Source organism: Harmonia axyridis, chromosome 1, assembly GCF_914767665.1.
Source record: "Harmonia axyridis chromosome 1, icHarAxyr1.1, whole genome shotgun sequence".
Lineage (NCBI taxonomy): Eukaryota > Metazoa > Arthropoda > Insecta > Coleoptera > Coccinellidae > Harmonia > Harmonia axyridis.
The window spans coordinates 42,713,365-42,730,180 of NC_059501.1; the positions used below are offsets into that span (position 1 = coordinate 42,713,365).

The 16,816-nt window shown below is 32.9% G+C and overlaps 1 protein-coding gene across 1 annotated transcript in view; it reads left to right on the top strand.

Moving 5' to 3' along the window:
• Positions 1-7,234: 7,234 nt before the first annotated feature.
• Positions 7,235-16,816, top strand: part of LOC123670814 (PTB domain-containing engulfment adapter protein 1) — a 39,074-nt gene continuing 29,492 nt past the window's right edge. The window contains exon 1 of the mRNA XM_045604376.1: positions 7,235-7,516. The gene's annotated coding sequence lies outside the window, so the exon portion shown is untranslated. The remainder of the gene's footprint in view (positions 7,517-16,816) is intronic.

The following is a 16,816-nucleotide window of genomic DNA, read 5'->3' on the forward strand; positions in this document are numbered from 1 at the left end:
TCTTATTGAGTTTTTGGCGAGGCTTTCTCGAGCCAAATAACGTAGGTGCGCCCTCTCTCTAGGTATTACGGTGTTTCGTCCCGAGATCGGTCGACGACTCATCCGTTGGGCTATCCAGCGATCTCTGCCCAAGACACCCCATCGTGGAGAGGTGAATCGCCACAAATTCGGGGATTTTTTATGAACCCACCGATACCTCTCTAGAGATGACGCGAAAACACCAGTGCCATCTCTCGGGCATGCAGAGTCACTACAAGTTGATTAGCACTGAAATTGCATTGGTAAAGATAAGGTATGTAACACCCTTAATATAAGTTACACCATATAACAAATAAAATTGCCGATGAGAGCAGTGATCAAGACGTGGCAGCCAAAGTGAATTTATGGACTTCGCGAGAATACTACTCTCATAATACAATTTCAAAATTATGATCCCAGAAAATTTTGGCGAAAAGCTGATTCTAAATATCCTGTTAGAGAAAATGAAAATGTCCTTTCCCCCCACATTCATCTATGAGAGGGTGCCTTTTCAAGTTATTTTTATTATAACATGATACAGAGTTGAGGCCTTGGCTATAAACTCAAAAATATGTTTAAATAAGAAATTCTGTCACAGAGAAACATATTATAAAAATAGAAATTATAAGAATAAAGGAAAAAAACAAAATTCGAGGTAATGAATGAAAAAAGAAGAAAAAAAAGAATTCACTTTCACAATCACACAGCATTCTGTTAGGGCGTTAGGCCAACAAGTCAAATTTGTTCTTGAAACTGTTCACACTAGGCGTACAAACTACTTCGTTCGGCAATCTGTTCCAAACCTCGAATACTCTGTTGGAAATTAAGTACTGCCTAGTGGTGGTAAAGAATCTCCCACGCTCTCCTCTGAGGTTATTCGAGTTGATCACAAAAAGATGACTGAGGTCACAACCGACTATGCAGCGATCTATAAGTTATAATGAGATCGCCCCTCAACCTCCTCAACGAGCACCTGGTGAGATTCATGAGAGCTAATCTATACTTCCATAGTATGGACGCATAAAGCCATATGGTCTCACCACTAGTCTACAGAATCAGGTGGTGAGAGTGAAGGGATTGCAACCGATACGACTGAAATTCAAACCCCGATACCCTCATACGAACTCGGAAAAAGTGTGCTGCGTACAAGTCCAGACAGATCAAGTTTGGCAAACGGTTCTTCTCAGAACCAATCAGGACCAACTCCCTGAAGACTGCAGGCGAATGCATGTCGAAACGTCGGAAACATCCAACCGCACATATGATGGCAATAGCCCAATAAACTATCTAACATATAGTCCATCATCAATATCTAAACAACAATTAAATCAAAATTCATTTTCGAGGGCCACTATTGAATTTATGGTTTTCTTTTTTATGCCTGCTTTGATGGGATTGAGCAAGATTAGCTATGCTAAGCTGTGCAGGCTTTTACACCTTTATACAGGGTGTCCGGGGAATAACTGTACATACTCTTACCAGAGATAGAGTTGGACTAGCTGATTACTGATTGACTGTAAAAAATTAATTTCTGGATTTCCCTAGAAAGATACAGGGTGATTTTCCAACTTCATGGAAATACTTAGACCATCATAAAATCCGAACTTATTGACGAATAGTATTGAAACTTGGGAGATTATTGGTACATGCTAAGGTCGAGTCAGAACGATATCAATTATTTCATTATTCCAGGGCCGGACTCATTAACCTTCATTTAAAGTGTTTAGGGTAAAAAAAACACTTTGTATTTCGAATTACAAATAATTGATTCGCTTTTTAGAAAGAAGCTAAATTAAGCTTCAATTTGCGGTATCGCTTAAAGTTGTCACAACAACAATTATTTTTTTATGAATTTTTGAATTTGGATAAAGTTCGAAAAATTGAATTTTTCACCATGAAGAGAACTGAAAATCTCATGTTTGAATATAAAATGCGAAAGTATTAGTAGAAAATTTTCACAAAAGTTCAGAGCTTTAATAAGCACATTCGATAACGAAACAATAACAAATGAAACGAACAAGAGTACCTAATAAAAACGAAAATAGGAACGAATGAATTGCAGAGTCAACGTTATTTCAGAAGTGGTTCGAAATGAAAACCATTAGCTTGTATACATTTCTCTTGCCGAATGTTCAAATTGGATACAGCCTTGCGAATCATATCGCCATTATTTCTTAAAATATCGCAACAGTTGATAATTCTGTTCATCAGTTGTTCTCTTGACTGGATTTCTTCAGAATATACCATATCCTTCAATTTTCCCCATAAAAAATAATCTAGCGGGTTGAAATCTGGAGATCGAGGAGGCCATGGAATAGGTCCTCCTCGACCTATCCACCTATTTGGATAGGTATTGTCGAAGAAATCCAGTCAAGAGAACAACTGATGAACAGAATTATCAACTGTTGCGATATTTTAAGAAATAATGGCGATATGATTCGCAAGGCTGTATCCAATTTGAACATTCGGCAAGAGAAATGTATACAAGCTAATGGTTTTCATTTCGAACCACTTCTGAAATAACGTTGACTCTGCAATTCATTCGTTCCTATTTTCGTTTTTATTAGGTACTCTTCAATGTATTTTAGTTTGTTTCATTTGTTATTGTTTCGTTATCGAATGTGCCTATTAAAGCTCTGAACTTTTTTGAAAATTTTCTACTAATACTTTCGCATTTTATATTCAAACATGAGATTTTCAGTTCTCTTCATGGTGAAAAATTCAATTTTTCGAACTTTATCCAAATTCAAAAATTCATAAAAAAATAATTGTTGATGTGACAACTTTAAGCGATACCGCAAATTGAAGCATAATTTAGCTTCTTTCTAAAAAGCGAATCAATTATTTGTAATTCGAAATACAAAGTGTTTTTTTTACCCTGAACACTTTAAATGAAGATTAATGAGTCCGGCCCTGGAATAATGAAATAATTGATATCGTTCTGACTCGACCTTAGCATGTACCAATAATCTCCCAAGTTTCAATACTATTCGTCAATAAGTTTGGATTTTATGATGGTCTAAGTATTTCCATGAAGTTGGAAAATCACCCTGTATCTTTCTAGGGAAATCCAGAAATTAATTTTTTACAGTCAATCAGTAATCAGCTAGTCCAACTCTATCTCTGGTAAGAGTATGTACAGTTATTCCCCGGACACCCTGTATAATAATAATAATAATAATTTTATTCGCCATCAAAAGATAACATTATAGTATATTACATGGCACGTCAAAATTCATTTAAATATACATATAGAAAGAAAAACGAATACACAGCAGTATATTATATAAAACAAGCTATAACACTCAACAAGAAAGACAAACAAACATCTGTCAGAACGAATGATCAAGAAATTCCTGAAGGGTGTAGAAAGTATTCTCCAGAAGGACTTTTTTCATTTCTGCGCAAAACCTCCGATGATCCAGTTCCCTAAGCCGATCGGGTATCTTATTATAGAGTCTCAAACACCAACAATTTACAGCGGTCTACAAGCTAACTACACAAATTTTTACACGCAGCTTGTGATGGTTATACGTTATATACACAGTGAGTCAATAGTGCTCGATTGGCTAAAAGTCTTAGAAATTTTGTGCTTAGGGAATGATTTTAATTTTGACGGAATCGACAGTACTCAGCGCATGAGCTTGAATTACAATACTACCCGGTTTCATTTCAATGAGAATGCCCAATTTTTTTATCGTACTCATAATCTCCATGAAATTTTGATTTAGGAATACCCCACTTGTCATAATTCATCTCTAGTACTTTTTGACGTAGGCCACTTTTTCGAAAAATTTCATGGATTTAATGGTTTAAACTAAATATCATATCGTGAAAACCGTTCGAGATAATTATTAAATTTTATTATTATTTGAATTCCCGAAACGTTTTCGAGTTTTCTAATAATTTGCTGATCACTCTGCAGGTGGTCCGAAAGAAACCAAATTTTTTAAAAACGACTACTGAAAAAGTCAACAATTATTCAAATGGCATGCCATGAATATTTTTCGTTTGTCGGATACCTACCCTAGTGGTTAGTCTGCTTCGCATTTCATGTTTGGTTCGGAGGCGGGCTATATACTCTTCACGCATAGGTACTGTTTCAAAGAGGTAAGATTACTTAAGGCTACTTTAATACCTACTTATAAGAGGTGGACAAACTTTTCATTTTAAGGCACAGTATGTCTGAACAAAAATGAAGACTACTCATACTAGGGTATCCGCCATTTGATTAAATGGACTTCTAGATATCTTTAAAGGGCATTGCAGTTTCTTTCTGACAGTGAAGTCAGAGATTTTTCACAACACCCGATGTGTTGTGAATTTGGTGTTGATTGTTGGACTTAGCCTCAGGATTGGTTTAGAATGTTGCAATTGATCCTGAAGCAGGATGACCAAAATCAATTCAAATTTATCGGATTTGGTGTTGATTGTTGGACTTAGCCTCAGGATTGGTTTAGAATGTTGAAATTGATCCTGAAGTAGGACGACCAAAATCAATTCAAATTTATCGGATTTGGTGTTGATTGTTGGACTTAGCCTCAGGATTGGTTTAGAATGTTGAAATTGATCCTGAAGCAGGATGACCACAACACATCGGGTGTTGTGAAAAATCTCTGACCTGAACTAATTGCCTTGTATTCATCGTTCCATCGTTCTTCATTTTGTTATAGACTTGTCTTATTTGGTTCCCAAAATATTTATTTAGTAATCTTCCATTCAACTCTTTCTCAGTATCCTCTCGATTAAATTTTACTTCAATAACAGTAATCAATGATATTTCAATCAGTTTTTCAATCAAAAATGCTTGACTGTGTAGAAATAGAGTATGAAGTTCTCGAATATAGTGGACTCTGCCAATGACAAAATTCGATATATTTGCATGAATGGTTTTGAATGATGTTCCTTAATGAAATCTAGTAGAAGAAACTGTTGGATCTTGATTGGGAAAGGTTTTACGCTTGAAGATTCCGTTTATGAAGAACTTATGTATCTATGTCTTTGAATTTTTTCATTAACGCAGAAATGTCAGATGAGTGGAAAGCTAAACACATACACGATAAATGTATATAATTTCTCAATAAAATGCTTAAGAACGAAATGCTTCAAGTGTAATAAGCACAGTGGAAAACATTATTTCAGTTATTTATAATTATGAAATGACATACGTAGAATTTTATAATTATAAGAAAATTAATTAGATACTTGAGAAGGCCGAAACTCCTGAAATATATAAATGGGCAAAGAAGAGTGGAACCGAGGATCAAACTTAAAAGAAAGGGTACCTACCAACTTGTTTATTGTTGCGGCTTTATGTTGTTTTAATTGCGAGTTGATATTGTTTTTGTTATTTACTAATTATTTCAGTGGGGAATGGGTTAAAATTCAACTGCCAAGTGAAAAAAGTCTTTAATCCTAGAAACCCCGGATGATTATTAAATGAATACCTCTCAGATGAGGTTTGAATTTTTGTGTGATATTTTAATCTATTTTTGTGCCACTTGTCCCGGTCAATATTCCAACATTTATGGCAGCCCTACTCTAAGATCATATACGCGAGAGGATTATCACCTGAACATGTCCAAGAACAAGCTTGGGCAAAAATTTCAAAAGATCTTGGAGAGGAATATAAGTAAATATAAGATTTCTACTAGTATAATATATTCTAAAACAAGTTGCAGAATGGGCTCCTATTTCAACGCGAATGAGAAATTCGAAAACGAGCGAGTTTTCGAACGCATGAGTGTTGGAATTGCCTTCTGCAACGAGTATTAGACGATATTTTCTCTATTTCAGTCAAGTTTTGTGAAATATTGTCGAAATTCAAAGAAAAATTCAGATTATACATCCTAGCAACATTCATATTGTATCTTTACAGTTGGTGTGACTGTTAAAATTGACAGATTACGGAATTTAAATCTGAATCGTACGTTACAAATTCTGAAATAATTTATAATTAGATATGCGTTTTATTCGTGAATTATGTGCGACGAAATCGATTTAACACCAACAGAATTCCTCTGAAATTCGCAATTTCTCTAAATTGCGTCGCAAATCATTTCACTAAATCCAATTATATTATATTGACAATTGACATGTGTTGAATTTCGATAGGATTGTTCTGTGTATACAACCAAAAAACGAAAAATACAACTGAAAACGACGCTGTAATGAGTTCATTACTGCACTGTTTTTAGAACTACTGTAATGATCTAATTACGATACTAAAATAGAGAAACACTTTTTAATTGTTAAAATGATAATTAGATTAATTGAATAACTTGTTCAAAATGAACTTTTCCTGATTCAAACACAACATTTTTTCTGATCTTGGAGTGAACCATATGCAGTGAAAAAAATCACGAAGAGTCTGGCGCATAGTTATTGCTGGATTTGTAGCTCGGCTTTGATGTGAAGGTGTTGGTGCAGGTTCTTCCAGTGGCGTACCCAAGGGGGGGATAAGGGGGATATATCTTCCCTTCCAGGAGGAACATCTATTATATGTAACAACCTTATATATCACAATCTTATTATGAGTAGGCAAACTTCTTTGGAGTACTTCTTCAAAAGAAGGAAAATAAAAAAATTTTTTTTCTTCATCACCCCCCCCCCCCCAAGGCTTATGTCTGGGTGCGTCACTGGGTTCTTCTTCTTCTTTTTTTCCTATGTCTATGTCATAATCTTTCTCTTTTTCTTCTTTGGGGTACGTAAATACAACTTCTTCTCTCTCAATGAAATTATCCAATAAGCATATTGCTTGAACAATAATATGATCCACTCTATTGACATTGAGAAAAATTGGGGTATGAAGAATTCTAAATTTGGAAGACAACATTCAAGATATTTTCGACCTCTTGATAATCTCCCATTGAATACTCTACGCGTATTTGTTCAATATATTCATTCACAATTTTTGAATATGAGAGTACATCTTTTTCGGAGGAAAACATTTTAAACCACTTCTAAACTACTTTGTCGCTATACCGTGGCGTTTCCACTCGCCTTTAGGTCACCACACCACTCCGGTTGCCTTAGATTGCTTGTTCACAGATGGCGCACCCTACTCTAGTATGATTCTCGAAATACAAAACAGACAAGACATAATCGTGTTAGGCAAACATTAATGCAATAGAGAACCTTTTGAGTTTTCTACTACACGACCAATTAACGGTATATCCTCACCTTTCCTGTGATCGTCTTGAAAGGTTTTGTTTTACAACTGGTGGGACCACAGTTACAGACCTGTTTTATCTGAGAGCGGATGTGAAGTTGTGAGCTAGAATTTTCGATTAGACTGCACCTTTCAATTGCGCTTATACATTACCACGATTAGGAACATAATGCAAAAAAATTAGTGCACCAGTGTACTTGAGAATTTTATCGGTGTAACAGAGTTACCTACTTCTTTTTGTGAATATCGTTAACGGAGTTAGCTTGCTTTGGTAAAATAAATATATTTGGAATACCAATACATCAATTTTCTTCTCATTCTTGCCAGGTGAGATTCTTCATTCGTTATATATTTTCTGTTCATTTTGTAATGGTCAAATACCTATCGAGAATCTTTGACAATATTTTGCGGATAATATGCTGTCATTTTCCTCAACCAATTAGTTTTTTGATATTTCACTATCAGATTATTTTGGATTTTTTATGAATGATCGTCTGAAGAAAACAAAGATCAACATAAATATAGAAATCAACTCAAAGCATAATAATAGAATTTTGATATAATCATAATTATTTTGTCAGAGATATCTAACAAAAATGTAATGAGAACAAGGCAAAATTATAATTAACGAATTATATGATAAATTAATTACCTAGTAAAAATATGAAAATCGGGATCAATCAGAGAGAAGAAATAGTATTCCATTGAGAATAAAAATACCCTCACATCAATTTATAGCGAAAGGTTAAATATGTTTTTGCAGGTGAATTTATTCATTGAAATAAAGATTTTGAATAGAAAGAAGCAACTAAAATGAATAGAAATTGCCGTTCATAAATTCAAGCCATGCATTTCAACGCTTATCTGAGTGTTCTCTGAGTCGTCAGGGAAAGACTAATTTCGAAGTAAAATTATAACTTCGTGACAAAACACGAGAATAGGTCAATTTTGTTGGCAAATATGCTTCTACTTTGGACGCTGCAAGAAAAAATAGGAAAGCACTGACATGAAGTCGGAAGCCTTTGAGCGCTATTTCATTTATTCCCCAATTGGAGACAACAGAACTGTAGATAGATAGATAGATGTTTATTCGGAAAATTTCATACAAGTTAAAAGAACTGTATTAGGTAAATGTGGTCTTCAATTGGCTTAATAATGAAGGAGCGCTCAAAAGATCCTGACTAACTGACTCTAGGTCAGTGGTTATCTCATTTTTTCGATATTCTAAATTGAATTTTGTAATATTTTCGATGATGCTATAAACACGAAATTTTACACAAAGCTTGGCATTGTTATTCTATATACATGCAAAATTTCAACACGATCGTATCACTGTCACTGAAATATTAGTTCTTTCATACAAATTTTTATTGTTCTAATAACGATATCCACACGAAATTATGCACGATGCTTGAAATAATGGTTATTGTATACAGGCGGAGTTAAGAGTGCTCGATCGGTTGATATCTCTTGGAAATTTTGGTCCAAGAGGAATTTTAACATTTTGACGAAAATCCCTCTTCATATACTGGATCTACAATACCACCCTGTTTTTTCAAACGATAACTCATAATTCAAATATCATATTCTGAATATTTAGGAAGTCCTGATTTCGAAATATCTCACTTATTATATTCTGCGTTACTTCTTGACGTAGGGATTTTTTTCGACCTTTTTCATACTTTTGATGGTTAAACTAGGGAAAATGTATGAATTTTTTTATTGAATTCCCGATGGGATTTCAATTCTTCTGCAGTTCCACGGATTGCTTAACATGTGTGGTCCGAAACAACTGATACGAGGTCCGAAATATTCCACGATTTTTCGAAAATGACTCAATTGTTTCTGAAGAAATGCTGTGTCTATAATGAATAGTTTTTGAAATGTTATGTTGTGTCCGGAGCATAGGGTATACTTTCCACTCACATAGTAGTCAAGGAAAATGAAATAATATGAAGGAATACGTTAACTAAAAGAAACATATTCTGAATTCTATCAAGGACTTTGAAAGATCGCATATTTTCATTGAAAAAGTCAATATTCATGGATCATATGTTTCATCATAATTTTCGTATAATTTCAATATATGTATATCTTTGAATTTAGGTGCTGTTCTATTTCATATTTCTACTTTCAATATACATTTTCATTTTTTTTTGTAATTTGTTTCCACAATAGTTACAAATTTAGTGTCATCATGAATTATCCATCAGAAAACTAAAAGAAATTCATTGTTGGCATCAAGAATTTACGCAGGAATATATTTCTGTTCGTTCATGTATGTCACTTTGTCAAAAGGAATTGTGCCAAATATTTTGATGATTTTTTTGTCTTGGTTGATCCCGAGGTTGATTCTGTATAGATATAGTAGATATTATCATAATATAATTCTTTGGTATTATAAACAGTTAAATAATTTATTATTCCTTTGACACTGTGTGGCTGGACCGTAGGTATAGCGTCAGGCTCCGAAGAAAACATTAATTGCAGAGCATTTTGAAAAATATTCATTTTAGTCACAACATGTCGAAAAATAATATAAGAGTATCCAACAGACAAAAAAGTTCAGGGCATGCTATTTGAATAAATGGACTTATTGACATATTTTTGTGATTATTTTGGAAAAGTCGCAGGATGAAACTGAAGAAGACTTGAAAACTTTTCGGGAATTCAATGAAAAAAATCATATATTCATCTCGAACGGTTTTTAATATACCAAAAGAATGAAATTCGATGAAAAATGTGGCATGTGTCAAAAAGTAACATAGATGAAATAGGACAAAGTTATTCGGAATATGATATAAAAGTTGGAAATTCCTAATTAGAAAAAAAGAGTGACTCTAGGATCTGCCTAAAGAGACAAGAAAAATTTTAGCTAACGCGCTGAGTATAGACGATTCCGCCAAAATTCTTAATCTCTCATTCATTCTTTTAGACCGAAATTTCCAATAGCTATATGGACCGTGCAAGCTTTTTGATTCATCATGTGTATCACGTTCTGATGGGGCGACATGAAATTTTGGACGAGGCTTGAAATTGAAATTTTTTATCCAAATAGATATTTTCTTTTTCATCGAAGGTGCAGTTTGTAAGAAATTTACAGGAAAATAAAGTATCGAATTGCCATATTTACGAGTACAGAACCCCTAGTTGGTTTCTGTCCATTAACGGACTCCACTACGGTATTCAGGATTCGAATTTGAGGATTCATCATCAGTGAGTGGAATCCTATCGTTTGAGACCATTTCCGGCTGAAAATTCAAAAATTATAAACATTGTAACGAAACGATAAAGAAATATGTTCGGAGATCGAACGCTCAAAAAGTAATCTCTGATTTTGTTGGGTCTGAATTCCAATGAATATCGAAAAATCATAAATTCCCAAGATAAATGTGGATTTTTGCATTTGAAACGTATGTTGTTGAGGCTTATTCATGGGAAGAATTCGAGGAAGAATAATATTATGAATTGTGATTGTGTTGGGATGAAATTCACAACTTTCAAACTTAATCACCCACTCCAAAAAAAAAAGATTTAACTTTGTGAATCTAATAGACGTGGATGGGTATTTTCGCTTGTTGAAATGTATGAAGCTCAGGCTAATTCATGAGTAAAATAGACTGAACTTCGGTTTTCTAGAAATCTGTTATGGAAAAACCTAAGTAAGTACTTACGTTACGATTATAGGCTCTCGGTCTATTGTAATGGTATCACTTTTTTGTGAAATTGCTCTTATGTCATGGATTTGACTACAGATCGTCATCAGTGAGTCAAACCCTATCGTTTGAGAGCATTCCCAGCTAAAAATTCGAAAAATGCAGATATCGTGACATATTGATAGAGCTGTGCCCAGGGAACCAGCGCCGAAACAGTGATAATAATATTGGGCTGGATTCAAAATTTTAGTAGTTTTTGACTTCTCATTTGTTTGCTTAATTTGGGGCCGTAGTATTTTTAGATAGAAATTCTCATTCAAGAACAATGAATTCAATATATTTATTCCAGATTTGAAAGAACTCATAATAATTATGAGATGGAATCGTGTTAATAGTGAAATCTAAAAACAAATGAATGATGTTCTTAAATGAACTTCTTGAGAATAGTCCACACTCCACATATTATATAAGAACGTCAATACCTAACAATTTAATATTAATTTGAAGTAGAGTTCACCATTTCTGCACATTCTTGCACATTCCACTGATTGGACTCTAGCTAATCTATAGCTGGGATTCAAACAGCTAATCAACTCGGAATGAGGATACTAAGACAATATTCTCTCTACTGAGAGGCAAAATACGAATTACATAACCTTGAAAATACGATGAATTTTGATCAGCAAAATGTCTGAATTACAACGTTTATTCCACTTAGAAATCAAGAACTTGTTATATAATGATGAAAAGAATTAATGGTATATTATCTATCTATTATTTCTAAGACCTTGAAATATAAATTACCGTTTTCTTTCATTCTAGTTCTATTGAATATAGCAACCCACCATTCACATTGAGATCAATAGATATGATAGTCCCAAATAACATGATTGAATATTACCATGATGTGCTTCCTCCTATATTCAGCCCTATTCTGTAATTCGAATAGAACGAACGAACGAATCAGATAGTTATCTGACAAATCGGATAGTTTCACTTTTATCGCGTCCAAATTTGGTATTATGCATCCAATTCCTCTTCTATCGCCAAATGTAATTCATAATAGATATCCATACTGCCGTAGACTGCACAAGGTCGTAAAATCAGTTCTGGCGATTTTTAGTTTTTTGGCTCTGTAGATTGGTTTTCTTGTTTTCTATCTCCCTAAGAAGTATAGATTAGATCTACGAAGTATAAATATAAACTATTAATTATATTATATTATTATTATTTTTATTAATTATATGAAATAACTATATCAAATATATTTTAAAGTGGAATGAAATAGGCCTTAAAGTTGAGAAGTCATCATTAAGGGAAGCAAAAACGCCGCATTTGATACATCAGAAGCTAAAACAGCGTAAAGTTGAGAATACATCAGCCTCACAGCTGATGAAATTCTTTTTATTAACAAAATAAAGGGTTATTTCAGTAGGCATAAGGACAACCACTAAAGAACTTTCTAAAATTATATTTTGCGACGTTTCGCAGGTTTTCATCTGCTTCCTCAGGCCTAAGAAACATTGTTGTTGTCCTTATTCCTACTAAAAGAAACCTTTTCTTTTGTTCAACTGTGGAGGACACAATAACTTATTATACTTTCTATTTGTTCTATACTTTGATGTTTGACATTGATATGGAAATCACCTTGTAACTGATGCATTTGTTTTGATGCCAAAATTCGTCACTCCTTGTCTGACTGGACACTACAGCAGTAGCGTAATATAATTTGATTAATTTCGAAATTATCAAATGCTCAAAAATAGTATACAATGTGATTTATTCATGAAAATTCTTTCGTGTTTCAAAAGGGTCAATGTTTTTCTCAGTTTAATGATTTAGCTATTGTGAAGTAATGAAAAATGGATTCCTGATAAAGCATTCAACAATCAAATCAGGATTCTCCACGCCTATGGCTCACACACACAATCGGCTAGCTCGATTGTGATTGGCGACACTAAACTTCCATCTCTCTTGTATTCGGGATCGAGCACAAATGTTTACTTTCCGTGTCTTTCATCTATATTCTAAGGTTCCAGTTTAGTTACAGAATACCAATTCGAAACGATTCCAATTAGACGGGTGCTTCTATTCGATCCATACCATCTCTATTCGATTTTATCTATATATCTAATAGTGTTCCAAGAGCGAAAATAATGTACCTACTGTAGGAAAAACTTATAAAATTAGTAGAGCCAATGGCGCAGAAATCAATGAAATCTATTTCAATAATCATCAATAATTAGCCATGAAAGAAAGCACTTGTGAATTTTTTTTTGTAGGGATTTGTCTTGCTAACTTATTTATTAAAATAGCAGTGCCAATTGGAAATGTACATCAATTATCACTGCAATGGCTATGAATAATTGTCGAAGTCTATCAAACATTAATATAATGTTATCAGCTTCACTAGAAACACTAATCAAGTACATTTCAATTATGACATTGATTCGAAAGTCATTGAACTTGAGGCAAATGTTTTATGGTATTACTTGGCTTGGGTGTAATGTTTTAACAAAATTTGAAATTTAATCAGTTTGAATTACTGACGAACCGTATAAAGTTTTGGGTTCATTCCGACAGAACTGGTTTGGAATGTTTGGATGCCAATGACAATCAATAATACCTATTGATAAAATTGAGATTGTTCAAAAGAAATTCCTCCGATATTTATATTTGAAAAAATCATGGGTTTTTTCTTATCGAATCATATCCGTGTTACAAAAATTCGACATATGTAGGAGATGCATTAGAAATAGAAGAAAGTGGAATTCAGTGGTGATTCCATTCACAGTTTTGAATAAGATTTGAAATCAAGATCAAACAAGATTGATTGCATTTTATGAATTTTAATATTCTCATATTGAATTTAAGAAGGAAAAAAAAATTATCTATTAAACCAAAAGATTCTTCTCCAGTAAATCAAATTACAATTGTGATGAAATTTTGGGAAAGAAATGATATAGATACATTTATTTTTCGATCGCTTAAAATTTATTTAAATTGATTTATTTATTTGAACAACAATTCTTTCTTATTATTCTACATTTACTACCTTAACTACTGGTGTTCCACCTCGGTTGATTGCGAGGCTACTTTTGATTGTTTTGTGACCTCCAAAAAATAGAATTTTCGAATATTTTTTTAATTTAAGCCAATAATATGGCCAGTAGTTGATTTACGGTAGGTATGTATTAAAATCTGATCAGTAGGAATAAGCAAACCTCTCAGTAATATTGCTCAAAACAAGCTTGAAATCAAGAGTTCCCTAAATACTCGTCAATACCCTCTTAATAGCTTTTCAAAGATTTTAGCTAGCGCAAGTTTGATATCTACTTAATATACTTATAGAAATGCTTAAATCAGTTTTTGTGCATAATATAGCGTATGTACAAACAGATCCTATGACAGCTTTGCATTCATGTTCTTATTCTGAATTTTCAGATTCACTTCCTATCAATCGTAATTGAAATGATGCCATTGGAGTTTTTGAGGGGGTTACAACCTAACATGAACTTTAACAATCTTCTAAGATAATGGGATTGATTTATAGATAATATTCCTTTCTCAAGATATCGCCTAAAAACCATGTGTTTTTTTATATATTTATTTAAAAACCTAGAGATTATTCCGATATCATACATTTTGAAATTTTTCGAAATTAGTACTTTTATTAATATAACTAATATTCCTGCGAGCAGAACAACATCAACATGTGATAAAAGATCTTCTAAAATTTGTTACTTCGTTATATACCTAAACAATATTGATGTGAAATAAAGAAATAATAATATTGTAGAATTTTTCATTCCAACTTTTCGGTGAAGTTCTCAATCCCAATAATGGTTATTTTGATTTATAAATAGTTTCTTGATTTAAACTTTCAGGATGAAAAATATAAACACCCCCTTCAAGATCTCCATTAAGATACCCATGTGCTATACATAGGTACATATATCTTAATTTTAGGTATTTTAAAATTATTACATAATATCAATAAAAATTTGATTGAATATAATTTTGCACCAGGTGCAAAGATGAACTCACTCTAATGTTGAAAGTCTCTGGCTAGCAGCATTTATTTGAATTTTGTAGTATTGGCTTTTTCGTTTGAACAACCATTTACTTTCTATCTTGATATCTCTGGATTTTTTGTATAGTATGTAGTCCTGAATTCTTCTGGATTTTCTTCTGTTCTGTCTGAAGTCATACCTTGGATATAGTAGAGTATCATTCATAGGAATTTTTTCTGAATCCATATTATAATCATGTTTATAAACTGCTTCATGATTTTTATTGCTTTTTTGTTCTATACGATTTTCATTCTCTCCAAGTTATTCGCATCGAACAAAAACGTTTTCATTGCCACCAGATAAAATATCTTGATCCGGTTCATTGTCTGTTAATAATATCACATCTCTATTAAATTCAATCCTATTTTTCTGTGGAAACTTTTACCTGTATCCACGTTTTGAAGTATAGGCTGTAGAATAGAATGCTTCTGCCTAATATTTTTATCATAATAATAGTCCTGTACATCCATAAAATCATAATTGATACTGATATGCTACTTCCTCAAATATTCTTATTATACATTCAGGTCTCCCGTGTGTTGTGAGTATCATTGAATGCAGATTTCTCGTATCTATTCTTCCATTTCTTCATTTATAAATTCCATACCATTGTCTGTTCTGAGAATTTTCATTCTATCTGCTCAAGCCATGAATTTTATAAGAATGTTTCAATTTATTTTTCATGAAACAGATTATTTAAAATGTTGTAAAACCATGTTGTAATAACAGCAATAGTACTTACTGGGTGTTTCACGTGAGCGGGTAACTGGATTTTGTGGCTTATCCTTCAAGCGATATTGAAAAGTGACCCATCAATATGATAGTATTTTTCACGGGCTATCCAAATATGTTATTGGAAAAACTATTGAATCAAGGTATGTAAAATTATCGAGGAAAAACAATTTTTCAGAAAAATTTTTTTTTGCAAATTTGACTGGTTTTCAAAATAAAAAGGTCTATAGATAATTTCTCACAAATTGTTTCGTCATTTGAACTTTCTGTTTTCAGGAAAACGGAAATTTTTTTCTGCAAAATATACTTCCTAATATTTTTTCATATTTTCTGAATGATCAATCGATTCTGAATCCGAATATGTAAATAAAGTGGTAGTTTTATATTTATTTCAAGCTGTTCCATTCAAATTTGACTTGAGGAAATTCAGATTCCATACTCGGAAAATATATTCATGTTCTCTAGGTATGGTTCTATAATTGATTGTCAAATTTTTAAGTTTTCATCCTCATTTCTCATGACTTGGTTCGATTGTTTTCCGATAACATATTTGGATAGCCCGTGAAAAATACTATCATTGTGATTGGTCACTTCTTAATATTGCTCAAAGGATAAGCCGCAAAATCCAGTGACCCGCTTACGTGAAACACCCTGTACAGTTGATTGTGTTATCTTCGGAGTTTCTCTTAAAACAATTGCTTGCATTATGTCCTGTCTTCAGTTAGTACTTCAATAGTTATAGTATTTACATAACTTTCTGATTTACTGACATTTGTTACCAATGTTGCATCTTTTTCATGGAAAATCATCAGCCTTGAAGTTAACTTCTCCAGCTTGAATATCAACTGGTATCGATTCTCATGCAGATGTCAGAATGTTTGTATATCTCGGGAAAGGACATCAAAATATTTATAATTATCATATTGTCTGATGATTTTCCACCTGCTTGCTTCAATTTGTTCTTTAGTTCTTCAATTTGAAGAACATATGGAGAAACTGAGTCACCTTGAAAATACATGAGAATGAACCTTTGTTGTAGTGGGTGAACGCTGATCACTGATTGTTTTTCATATGCGGATTTCGCTTTGACCACATTTTATTTGGGATTTCATAAGACGAAATATATGTTGAAAATCCTTCTTCCATCCTGATCACTAACAGTTCTT